This window comes from Danio rerio, chromosome 20 (genome assembly GCF_052040795.2).
Source record: "Danio rerio strain M-AB ecotype USA chromosome 20, GRCz13ab, whole genome shotgun sequence".
NCBI lineage: Eukaryota > Metazoa > Chordata > Actinopteri > Cypriniformes > Danionidae > Danio > Danio rerio.
In genome coordinates, this window is record NC_141040.1 from 56,239,453 (window position 1) to 56,252,255 (window position 12,803).

General features: G+C 37.5%; 2 long non-coding RNA genes across 4 annotated transcripts in view; one reads left to right on the forward strand and one right to left on the reverse strand.

The window, feature by feature from the left end:
- Positions 1–12,803, forward strand: part of LOC141379469 (uncharacterized) — a 171,322-nt gene that overhangs the window by 145,475 nt on the left and 13,044 nt on the right. The window lies entirely within an intron of this gene.
- The window catches only part of LOC147839502 (uncharacterized), a 140,315-nt gene continuing 130,429 nt past the window's right edge, over positions 2,918–12,803 (reverse strand). Inside the window, exon 3 of the long non-coding RNA XR_015519189.1 lies at positions 2,918–3,250. This is a non-coding gene — a long non-coding RNA (uncharacterized LOC147839502). The remainder of the gene's footprint in view (positions 3,251–12,803) is intronic.

Here is a 12,803-nt window from a genome sequence, read left to right on the forward strand (position 1 = left end):
ACGAAATGGCACGATTTTAAAAAGGAGGCGTGGCACCTGACCCCACCCCTAACCACAACCGTCATTGGGGGATAAGCAAATCGTACTAAATTGTACGAATTAGATTGTACGAATTCATACGAATTAGCCACTAAATGAAAAAGTTACGAATTGCCGTGAGATTGTGTTGGCAATACACAAAGATCTTTACAAATTAAAACAATTAAAGGATTAAAATGTTACAAAAATCATTATTTTTTTACATAAATATAAACAGCACTGCCTCCATGCCTTCTTCACTTCGGGGGGCTTTTTCAGTTTATTCATGACAGTCTGCATCTGTATAAGGTTATTATTATTAGCAGTATTATTTATTATAAGCACATTTATCATTCGTTTTTTCAGCTTAGTCCCTTTATTAATTTGGGGTCGCCACAGTGGAATGAACCACCAATGCATATTTATATTTGCTTTAATAAACACAAGTGTAGATTTGTACAGCTGTGGGGTTTTGCAGATGTCTGCATCAGCATATGGGGCATAAGAACAGGATGTGTGTTTGGATATAACTCAGTTGTTTGACCACACTTTTTTATTATTGTTCATTTATTCTTTGCTGGGGATTAGAATTGAATTTAGAAATAGTTTTGAAACAAATCTTTGAGCTTAACAATGGAAATTACATATGTCTGCTAATGGATGTCTTCAGTGGAGTGAGTTTCCACCGTTTCCTCACTCCATCAAAGTAAAGGAGTAAAAGTAAAGAGAGAGTAAGAAGGTTAATTTTTTATCCTATAGCGTTGCAGATGCTGTGTTTGCAAAAGTTTTAGATTTTTAGATATTTGTACTAGAAACAAGACAAAAATTCTAAGAGCCCTATCATACATCCGGTGCAATAAGGCGCAAGATGTGTTTGGCTCGATTTGTTGCCATTTTCAGACCAGCGCAACTCTAATTTTCAAGTTTTGCGCCACGCTATTTAAATAAATATTTTTTAATAAAATATTTTAAATATAAACAGCACTGCCTCCATATCTTCTTCACCTCGTGGGGGCTTTTTTTAGTTTATTCATGACAGTCTGCATCTGTATAACGCTATTATTATTAGCGGTATTGTTTATTATATGCACATTTATCATTCGTTTTTTCGGCTTAGTCCCTTTATTAATTTGGGGTCGCCACAGCGGAATGAACCACCAATGCATATTTATATTTGCTTTAATAAACACAAGTGTAGATTTGTACAGCTGTGGGGTTTTGCAGATGTCTGCATCAGCATATGGGGCATAAGAACAGGACGTGTGTTTGGATATAACTCAATTTCAGACCACACCTTGTTATTTTTGTTCATTTATTCCTTTACTGGAAATTAGAACTGAATTTAGAAATAGTTTTGATTAGGGATGCTCATTTCGGTTAATTTTGCTAACCGACAACCGCCGCTCATTAATCGGTTATTAACGGTTAACTGGTCAGATTACTATTAATTTTATATTAAACAAATTGACGTGTCTATTTTGTGTCTGACACATTAAATATTGCATAAAATACTGATTTATTTTTATTTGCTCTATATTAATAATAGAACAATACAACAGAGCATTTTCACGCACCTGCAGTGTTTAGCACAGAAGAACAGAATAAACTAAATAAAATAAATAAAATAAATAGAACTGCCCTAAATAATTTTCCACTTAAATAATTAATTTATATTACAAATCGAAAATACTGACTGATTATTTTTAATAACCTGCATAGGCTGTTTTTTACCAGTCATATTTTTGTCTTCCGTCAAATAAAAATCGTAGACTTCCTAAAATCGCTCGCTCCACGGAAAATATGCATTTATTTAATGCTCCGCTGTTATTATTATAAATCACAAAACCTTTTTACATTTTTAATAGAAATCATTATTTTAAAGATTATGTCTTGACGTGGTTTCCTTTCTCTCCATCGCGGCTCAAGTGCGCGCGCTGCGTGATGAGAAGACAACAACAATGCGCACATATGTTGACTTTTTGTAAACAGTTTTGTTGTTTAAATATGATATTGCATTAATGTGCATACATGCTTTATAAGCTGTAAAATAAAAGGTAATGCCTATTTGTTGCGTTTATGATGCAGATCCAGGTCAACATCAGCGCTTTTTTTGGCATCAACACGTCTGTTTCAAGCAATATTCTTCTTCCATTTTGCTTCTTTGGCAAATGTGTCTGTAGGCACGGGTTATACGTTATCGTCCCGCAGGTTAAGTATGTCAAATGCGTATAACTATTTCAAATGCGTATCCCTTATTCCACAGGATGTTACGCCTATTTAGCCTGTTTTTAAGAAAAATATTTGGATATTTGGACTAGAAAATGAGACAAAAACTAATTGTTCTTTTTTTTACAGTGCAGACCTCTTTTGTCCTATATTATCAGCTTCACAACACACTGAGGTCTGTTTCTGACTTTATAATGTGTGACTCCACGTCGTTTAATGAAACGCTGCTTCACACTTTGAACGCTGGCCTGAGAAATGAGTAATTCTTTTATTATACATTACATCGAGTGTTCAGTAATGGAAAACACTGAAAGAGAATCGACGTTTAGTTTATTCATTTGTGTTCTGGTCTTGTGAAAGATTCATCGGTGCATTTTATTCATGTGGAGGAAAGGGATCAGCTTACAGGAAAATTTGCTCCACGTATGAAGCAGCTTTTCAGATAATCAGTCACTGGGTAATGCTAATGAAGAGGGAAATGTAATGTAATGTGTATTTACTGTATATAATGCATTTATTGTGTATGGCCGCACACCCAAAGTGCTTCATAATCATGAGGGGGGGGGGGGGTCTCTCCACACCACCACCAGTGTGCAGCTCCACTTGGATGATGCGATGGCTGCCACAGGACAACAGCGCCAGTGCTTCACCACACACCAGCTATTGGTGGAGTGGAGAGACAGTGATAGAGCCAGCTCAGTGGATGGGGATGATTGGGAGAGCATGATGGGTAAGGGCCGATGGCGGGATTTTGGCCAGGACACCAGGGTTACACTCCTACTCTTTACCAGAAGTGCCATGGGATTATTAATAACCATAGAGAGTCAGGACCTCGGTTCAACTTCTCATCTGAAAGACGGCGCCCACTGACAGTCTAGTGTCCCCTTCACTGTACTGGGGCATTAGGACTTACACAGACCACAAGCTGAGCGCCTCCTGCTGGCCTCACTAAAACCCTGCCAACAGCAACCTAGCTTTCCCATGTGGCCTCCCACCAGGCTCAGCCCTGAAATAGGTAATGTGGCTTAAATTAATAATTGCGAAGATGTTCAATTATTTACAAACTTTTTTTCCGTCAGTTTATTGGCTTTTGTTTTATTTTTTAAAGTTTAATTTAAAATTGACAGATGTGATGATCAAATACAAATTAAATTTAGAGTTTTTTGTCATTGTTTTTAATGCATTTTGTTCATTTTTCCTGTTCATTCAAAGATGTTTTATTCATCTTTCAGTAAATTATTAGCTTTCATTATTATTTTTATTTATAATAAACTAACATATATTTCTTGTAAATGATATATTTCAAATAATCTTAATTGTCTTTGTTAAGGTGAGGCAGTGGTGCAGTAGGTAGTGCTGTCGCCTCACAGCAACAAGGTCGCTGGTTCGAACTTCGGCTCAGTTGGAGTTTCTGTGTGGAGTTTGCATGTTCTCCCTGCCTTCGCGTGGGTTTCCTCCGGGTGCTCCGGTTTCCCCCACAGTCCAAAGACATGTGGTACAGGTGAATTGGGAAGGCTAAATTGTCCGTAGTGTATGAGTGTGTGTGTGAATGTGTGTGTGGATGTTTCCCAGAGATGGGTTGCAGCTGGAAGGGCATCCACTGCGTAAAAACTTGCTAGATAAGTTGGTGGTTCATTCCCCTGTGGTGACCCCGGATTAATAAAGGGACTAAGCCGACAAGAAAATGAATGAATGTCCTTGTTAAATATTTCATGTTAAATTCCTATAATAAATTCCTATTCCTAAATGCTTAATCATAAATATATACATATCCTTATAGAATTTAACCCTTATGTACTGTTGGGGATGTTTTCATCCACTCCGGGGTGATTTTGTGTCATCATTTGGCCGTAACTTTCTATGTGCTTCAGCTAGCGGGAGGATTTTGGGTGACAGATCTTATTTTGACACATATTTTGTGGAAATACTTTGAATTAAAAACGAAAACTCAATGATACGCTCTGGGCAAATTCACTAGCCTTTTGTTATGTTCGGGATGAAAAATGCATGTAAGAATGCATCAAATTAATATTAAATTTATTTTTTTTTTTTTGCATAAATCTGTTAGTCAACCTCAATCCTGATCAAAACTACTAAATTGTTTAGAAAATTACAGGATTTTAACTCATTAATTGTCAAATTTAAAAGGGATGTCACTGATTTGGTGGGATAAAAAACACACAAAATTACATATTCATTCATTCATTTTCTTGTCGGCTTAGTCCCTTTATTAATCCGGGGTCGCCACAGCGGAATAAACCGCCAACTTATCCAGCAAGTTTTTAGGCAGCGGATGCCCTTCCAGCCGCAACCCATGCCTGGGAAACATCCACACACACATTCACACACACACTCATTCACTACGGACAATTTAGCCTACCCAAGTCACCTGTACCGCATGACTTTGGACTGTGGGGGAATCCGGAGCACCTGGAGGAAACCCAATCGAAGGCAGAGAGAACATGCAAACTCCACACAGAAACTCCAACTGAGCCGAGGTTCGAACCAGCGACCTTCTTGCTGTGAGGCGACAGCACTACCTAAAAACTAAATTGTATTATATCATTTTAATATGAATACTAGTGTTTTGAAAAATATCAAAAGTATTATATACTGTCAGAGCAAAGAAATAAATAGAATTTAGTATTTAAATATATTTACTTATCTTCTTTATTTCACTTTAATTTTATTTTATTTACTCATTACGGATTCATGGAGAAATAATCGTACTATACATACTCATTACTCCTTTGTAATCCTCATAAAATGCAATACATATTACTGAACGTCTTTTGGAGCATAAATCTCCAGGATGATAGCAGTTTTGAAAGTCCTGGAATGAACATGTCAAGCCTGACGTCTCCACTTTACTCGTCTCCAGACACTAACTAGTGCATCTCGGCCATATGGGAACGCAATCCTGGAAGTGCAGCTCCAGTGGATTCCTGAAGAACCTCCTGTTACCATCACTGAGCTTCCTGCCCGCAGACGGCCTGATTTACTGCTCAGGTTCGGCTATTCCCACCATCCCTTTTGTGGAATTATTTATCGTGTAAATGTTTTTAGGGATAGCAAAGGAGGGAGGGATACAGACAAAGTCAAAATTATTCGCCCTGCTGTGAATTTTTGTTTCCTTTTTTTAAAAAAAATATTTCCCAAATGATGTTGAACAGATTCAGGAATTTTTCACAGTATTTCCTATAATATTTTTTCTCCTCTGGAAAAATTCTTATTTAATTTATTTTGGCTATAATAAAAGCAGTTTTAAATTTTTTAAACGCCTTTTTAATGTCAATATTATTACCCCCTTTTAAGCGATATTTGTTTTGGATTGTCTCAGAACAAACCACTGTTATACAATGACTTGCCTAATTACCCTAACTTTACCCTAATTACCCTAGTTAAGCCTTTAAATGTCACTTTAAGCTGAATACTAGTGTCTTGAAGAAAATCTAGTCAAATATTATTTACTGTCATCATGGCAAAGATAAAATAAATCAATTATTAGAAATGAGTTATTAAAACTATTATGATTAGAAAGGTGTTGAAGAAATCTGCTCTCTGTTAAATAGAAATTGAGGAAAAATATACAGGGGGGCGAATAATTTAGGACGGCTAATAATTTAGACTTCAACTGTTAATTCACTCACCGGCCACTTTATTAGGTACACCTGTGCAATTGCTCGTTAACGCAAATTTCTAATCAGCCAATCACATGGCAGCAACTCAATGCGTTTAGGCATGTAGAAATGGTTAAGACGATCTGCTGCAGTTCAAAGCGAGCATCAGAATGGGGAAGAAAAGGGATTTAAGTGACTTTGAATGTGGCATGGTTGTTGGTGCCAGACGGGCTGTTCTGAGTATTTCAGAAACTGCTGATCTACTGGGATTTTCACGCACAACCATCTCTAGGGTTTACAGAGAATGCTCCGACAAAGAGGAAATATCCAGTGAGCGGCAGTTCTGTGGGCGCAAATGCCTTGTTGATGCCAGAGGTCAGAGGAGAATGACCAGACTGGTTCCAGCTAATAGTTTGGCGACAGTAACTCAAATAAGCACTCACTACAACCGAGCTCTGCAGAAGAGCATCTCTGAACACACAACACGTCCAACCTTGAGGCGGATGGGCTACAGCAGCAGAGGAGCACACCGGGTGCCGCTCCTGTCAGCTAAGAACAGGAAACTGAGGCTACAATTCACACAGACTCACCAAAACTGAACAATAGAAGATTGGAGAAACGTTGCTGCTCTGATGAGTCTCCATTTCTGCTGACACATTCAGATTGTCGGGTCAGAATTTGGCGTCAGCAACATGAAAGCATGGATCCATCCTGCCTTGTATCAGTGGTTCAGGCTGGTGGTGGTGGTGTAATGGTGTGGGGGAGATTTTCTTGGCACACTTTGGGCTCATTAGTACCAATTGAGCATCTTGTCAACACCACAGCCTACCTGAGTATTGTTGCTGACCATGTCCATCCCTTTATGAGCACAGTGTCTCCATCTTCTGATGGCTACTTCCAGCAGGATAACACACCATGTCATAAAGCGTGAATCATCTCAGACTGGTTTCTTGAACATGACAATGAGTTTACTGTACTCAAATGGCCTCCACAGTCACCAGAGCTCAATCCAATAGAGCAGCTTTGGGATGTAGTGGAAAATGATATTGGCATCATGGATGTGCAGCCGACAAATCTGCAGCAACTTTGTGATGCTATCATGTCAATAAGGAGCAAAATCTCTGAGGAATATTTCCAGTACCTTGTTGAATCTCTGCCATGAAGGATTAAGGCAGTTCTGAAGGCAAAAGTGGGTCCAACCTGGTACTAGTAAGGTGTACCTAATAAAGTGGCCAGTCATAGGATATGTATTAATTACTCTACTTCTCTAAATGCAAGCATTATATATTCATTATTTAATTTCTCACATGATTAATTGTTTCTTAAGCATGTTCAATCACCTTAATAAATGTTACAAATTGAAACACAATTACTCTGCTAAGTATATTTGTTTAACAAAAACTACAACTCCTCTCCTTCTCTAAAATGATTTATACGGAGCTGTTAAATTTATTTACAGTATTGAAGGCCAGTATAACTGTAATTACATTACCTAAAAATGAAAATTAAACCCTTTACTTTCCTAGCAGAGAAGTAATTTAGTTACAGTTGCTGGTTACTTTACACAACACCCAACACTATGCAAACATTTCACCCATTTCTCCTTTTTCCCCATCATGTTGCTGCATCCTACAGGAGGATTTATCTCTGAATGGAATAAAATACTAAATTCTCAATATCAGGCTTTTGGAAATAAACTCCCCGGTGCTGGGTTTCATAACTCAAGCATTGGTAGCATTTATGGCCGTTTCCACAATGAGGGCAGTATCCCGCAGAAAGCGCGGCCATAAATTTTATTACTATTAAATGTTTCTAACGGGAGTTGACAAATATTTGAATGGAGTCGCTGGTCGAAGGAAAATCCCCGGCCTTGAAGCATTAATGCGGCCAATCCCATTCATCTCCACTGCGTCTGAGCACAATCTAAGTCAGGTTAAATTGTTCATTGGAAATACAGCATGCTTGCAAAGTTTTTATGGCAGCAATAAAGTTGTCGTTCCTCACGGATCGCAAAGCGAGCATCGTGAGGATGTGTTTAAGTGCGTGTCTTATAACTAGGGCGGATTGAGTGACGGTTTGCATTGAGCTTGGGCTGTAAAATTGGCCAAAATGTCGAGAGACCCGAAGAAGGATCTTAAACAGACATTTAGGGTCGCAACCCGTGTGGCTGGTATGAGCATTAGCACGCTGGTTTTGCAGAATGGCTAACAGACGCACACTGAAATCAGTGCTTTGGTCTAGTTCTAGTCCAAATATCTAACCATTTTTAAATCAAGAAGCATTATCTAGATCAGGGGTTCCCAAACTTTTCAGCCCGCGACCCCCAAAATAACAATGCCAGTGACTCGCGACCCCAAATATCCTCTGAGGTGGTTATAAATAAAGAAACCTTGCAAGCAATGACGCAGACACACAAATTAAATTTGTGTCAGTGCTTTAAATGTGCCAGAAAGTATAACCTGATGTTATAAAATCAAAATGCATCTGACGCTATTGCTGCCTTTATAATAATGTAATTACCCCAGGGGCGCAATCCAATAGAACTAGTAACTATAAGCTACTATAGTAACTATATAGTATATAGTAACTATAAACGACTATTTTTATTTTCAGTATAGTTATGGATAATGTATGGTAATTCTTATGGTTTAATAAAAATAAATAGATTTTTGGAAATCACCAGGCGACCCCCCTTCATTGCCCCGTGACCCCTCTGGAGGTCCCGACCCCCACTTTGAGAACCACTGATCTAGACAAGTAAACAATATTGTCTTGTTAATAATCACTGGTGGAAAGAGCCATTACTTGCCTAAAAATGTAGTGCAAGTAGAGTAAAAGTATCTGTTGTAGATATTACTCAAAGTGTGAGTAAAATGTAGCTCTTCCAGAAGTACTCGAGGAGTGAGTAGTGAGTATTACGCTGTAAAAGCTGATGCATTTACATGTCATTTGTGCATGTGTGTGTAAACGTAACATTCTGTACTGCATTTAGTTTGTCGAGCAGGCACAGATTAGATTAGCTTAGATTTAGGTTGTGATGTCAGGTGACCAAAAATCAAGATCTAGCCAGTGTCTAAGGACAACATTATTTTGACGTCCAATAATGAAATCAAATGACGTTGATATTTGTTTGATTTTCGGTTGTTAGAAAGTGACCAAAATCTAACGTCGAGCCACCGTCTTAAACCAACGTCAAATTGACGTCAAATACTGACATTTATTCATCAGTTATGGCAACCAAAGTCCAACATCTAATAGATATTGTGGTAGCGTCAACACAATGTCAAGCTGTATCATCAATATACGTTGATATTTGATTGGTTTTAGTTTTAATGTTGGTCTGACGTTGAGTTCTGACGTCAACATGATTTTCATAATCAAACAAAATGCAATGTCCCCATGACGTTAGGGCAGCCGTTCCCAACAGGGGGGGGGGCTGATCTACAAGGGGGCCTCAGTGAGCTCTGTGAGGGGTCGCATCATATTTTTTTTACAGTTTGTAGCAGTGAACAAATAGGAGAATGATAAAATGTAGCTCTTCCAGAAGTAGTCAAGAGTAGTAAGTTGTGAGTATTACGCTGTTAAAAGCTGATACATTTACATGTAATTTGTGTATGTGTGTAAACGAAACATTCTGTAGTGTATCTAGTTATTGCCCAGCAGGCACACAACATCATAAGACGTTAATATTAGCTTAGATTTAGGTTGTGATGTCAGGTGACCAAAATTCAAGATCTAGCCAGCATCTAAGGACAACGTTATTTTGACGTCCTATAATGACATCAAATGACGTTGATATTTGGTTGATTTTCGGTTGTTAAAAAGTGACCAAAATCTAACGTCGAGCAAACATCCTAAACTAACATCATATTGACGTCAAATACTGACATTTATTCATCAGATATGGCAACCAAAATCCAACGTCTGATAGACATTGTGGTAACGTCAACACAACGTCAAGCTGTATCATCAATATACGTTGATATTTGATTGGTTTTAGTTTTAATGTTGGTCTGACGTTGAGTTCTGACGTCAAAATGATTTTCATAATCAAACAAAATGCAATGTCCCCATGACGTTAGGGCAGCCGTTCCCAACAGGGGGGGCCTGATCCACAAGGGGGCCTCAGCGAGCTCTGTGAGGGGTCGCATCATATTTTTTTTTACAGTTTGTAGCAGTGAACGAATAGGAGATTGAAAAAATGTAGCTCTTCCAGAAGTAGTCAAGAGTAGTAAGTTGTGAGTATTACGCTGTTAAAAGCTGATACATTTACATGTAATTTTTGTATGTGTGTAAACGAAACATTCTGTAGTGCATCTAGTTATTGCCAAGCAGGCACACAACATCATAAGACGTTAATATTAGATTAGATTTAGGTTGTGATGTCAGGTGACCAAAATTCAAGATCTAGCCAGCGTCTAAGGACAACGTTATTTTGACGTTTAATAATTACATCAAATGACGTTGATTTTTGGTTGATTTTAAGTTGATTTTAGGTTGTTAGAAAGTGACCAAAACCCAACATCGAGCAAACATCCTAAACTAACATCATATTGATGTCAAATACTGATATTTATTCGTCAGACATGGTAACCAAAATGAAAATGCAATTCTATGATCCCTCGTTATATTAATAGTCGTTATTTTTTTCAACACATTTCAACATGATAGTTTTAATAACTCATCTTTAATAACTGATTTATTTTATCTTTGCCATGATAACAGTAAATAATTTTAGACTAGATGTTGTTCAAGACACTAGTATTCAGCCTAAAGAGACATTTAAAGGCTAGCTAACTAGGTTAATTAGGGTAAAGTTAGGGTAATTAGGCAAGTCATTGTATAACTGGGGTTTGTTCTGGAGACAGTCCAAAACAAATATTCCTTAAGGGGGCTAATAATATTGACCTGAACTGCTTTTATTCTAGCCAAAATAAAACAAATCAGACTTTATCCAGAAGAAAAAATATTATAGGAAATACTGTGAAAATTTCTGAATCTGTTCAACATCATTTGGGAAATATTTAACAAAGAATACAAATAATTTAATAATTTTGTCTTCAACTGTATATGTGAAATATAGTTAAGTATTTAAAAATAAAAAAAACAGAGGGGTAAAAGGAGGACTGATTTATGTGTGTTTACTGATAACTGCTTCCCGCTCACAGTTCTATTCCCAAATGTAATCCTGATGGACAAGATGATCAGAGTCCCCAAGGACGGGCTGTTTGCTGAGGTTACGTGTTCAGCAGATCATCTGAGTTTCTTTGGGGAAAACAGATGCTCTCGGTCACGGTGTGTTTAGACATTGAAACAGTTTAGTTTCATGGTGCTTTTTACGTCTGTTTTGCTTTTAGGATTATGTCTTATTCCTGCAGCGTAGAGCAGCGAGGCTGTGTTTGGGTTTTCTTCATTATCCTCAGGACCAGACAGAGTCGGCTGACATTTATTTCATATATTCAGTGCATATATGTTTTTCCTTGTAGGATATATTTTTATGTTTGCACTTAGATTCGCAAACAGCGGCAATTCTAGATTAAATGGCACCCTGGGCGAATCCACCCCAAATATAAATCCCCTCCCCATCCCCCAAGAAACAAAGACACTATAGTTGACTTCATATATTCAGTCATTCATGTAGTCCCTGTATTAATCAGGGGTCTCCACAGCGAAATGAACCACCAACTTATCCAGCATATGTTTTACGCAGTGGATGCCCTTCCAGCTGCAACCCATCACTGGAAAACATCCATACACACTCATTCACACTCATACACTACGGACAATTTAGTTAATCAATTCCCCTATAGCGCATGTGTTTGAACTTGTGGGGGAAACCGGAGCACCCAGAGGAAACCCTCGCCAACACGGGGAGAACATGCAAACTCCACAGAAATGCCAACTGACCCAGCCAGAGGTTGAACCAGTGATCTTCTTGCTACGAGGTGATTGTGCTGCCCCGATTTTATATATATTTTAAATTTTCAAATATTTACTTTAAATATATACATTTAAAATAATTATTATAAACACATTAAAATATATTGATTTATTTTCAATTAAAAAACTATTTGTTGATCATTACTATTATTATTCACCTATTATTGTAAATAAATAATAGAAACCAATCCTAAATGATACTGGAAAGCAATGTAAAGACTGGAGTAATATTCAAAAACGTTTTAATATAATATATTTAATATAATATAATATATTTAATATAATATAACGGATATTATTTATATTATTCATGAATATTATCATGCAATAGTTCTATAAAATACAAAAAAATATATGTATTATAGAATTATCTGTTGTCTTAGACCTGACTCATGGCCGAGAATTAATGTTATGAAGTTTTAGTTACCTCCCTGACTCATTATCCCTCCTTCATAGCCATGCTTAGTCAAAGTAACATCATCATCCTATTATATGAACTTTAGTTTTGTCAACTTGCATTTCAATGCATATCGCTGTGCATGTAAACACCTGGGATTAGGATTAGCGCGTGAGGCACGTGGTAATAGTTTGTTTTCACCAGCGTTGTTTCGGTTGCACATAAAGAATAACCAACTCGCGTGTGCAAAAGACGCAAAATGTGAATGGTCTCTAACGTCTTTATTCTGGTATAACCACTCTAAATGAATACACTTGCATAAAGCAAATTTTATTTCAAAGCTTTTACTGGGGCACTTTTTGTTTTTTGCATTGTCTCCCCATGCCGGCCCCAGCAAGATGCCAGCCTGGGTGATCCCCCATATTGGCCATGCCTGAATCCGCCACTGTTTGCAAATATATAAAATATTGTTGACCAGCGATTATTGAGTGAAGGCAGTATTTTTTCTCATTCCCATCGGGAATATTATAGACTTTAAAATAATTATTATAAAAATATGAGAAATAAGACAAAATGTTGGCTTTCCCGAGTGTAATATGCTC